Genomic DNA, 727 nt, shown 5'->3' on the forward strand with positions numbered 1-727 from the left:
TTGAGTCACAGCAACCACAAGCCTGGTGGTTCCCATCAGCAGCAAACCACCTGCAACAACAAATATCAGACACTGCACCTTCAGCGTTTTCTTAACCAGCATGAACATACCCATTGGCAAAGGAACAGGATTTGCGGAGAGCATCACTGGGTGCAGAAGCGAGAGTGGCCTTCAGAATACACGTCATGTAGATCTGCAAGAGACACCACAGGTAAGAGGTCACAAACTGAAGCAGACAGGAAGAGAAATCAAATTCAACATGCAGTACATACAGAAGGACTGTATCCTTCCTGGAACATGAAGGCCTCCAGCTGGAACTGGATCTTGTATTCCTGGGATCGAGGCATGAAGCGCGAGCTGGAAGCCGTAGCCTTGGCATCCACAAGGCACCTGATAAAGTGATGACAAAGAACTCAATGTCAACTCTAGAACCTCATCATCAGGGTCAAAGTGGTTATAGAGCAGCTCAGGAACACCAATATCATAGCATTAAGTGCCATGACCCAATGATTTTCAGTGATGACAAAAAGCACTTACAATGAGGAACTCAAAACACTCTAGCCACTTGATGTCAGCCGACTTACCCTAGTTCTCAGTGACAAAGTGCCTCCAGGGAGCAAACTCAAGAACAATTCAACTCTGTAACATTGTGATAGAACCTTACCCATGATTCTCAATGAACGAATATCTCGGAAGAGCATTCACATCAGGTACTTGGGTGGCCACA

General features: G+C 46.1%; 1 long non-coding RNA gene across 1 annotated transcript; it reads right to left on the reverse strand.

Moving 5' to 3' along the window:
* Nucleotides 1–3: 3 nt before the first annotated feature.
* Nucleotides 4–727, reverse strand: LOC107682390 (uncharacterized). The gene is made up of 4 exons (XR_001633474.1): nt 665–727; nt 273–390; nt 111–193; nt 4–50 (listed from the first exon to the last, which is right to left on the reverse strand). It is a non-coding gene; the product is annotated as an uncharacterized LOC107682390 (long non-coding RNA).

The sequence above is a fragment of the Sinocyclocheilus anshuiensis genome, unplaced genomic scaffold (assembly GCF_001515605.1).
Source record: "Sinocyclocheilus anshuiensis isolate Anshui unplaced genomic scaffold, SAMN03320099.WGS_v1.1 C32149740, whole genome shotgun sequence".
In the NCBI taxonomy this organism is placed as follows: domain Eukaryota; kingdom Metazoa; phylum Chordata; class Actinopteri; order Cypriniformes; family Cyprinidae; genus Sinocyclocheilus; species Sinocyclocheilus anshuiensis.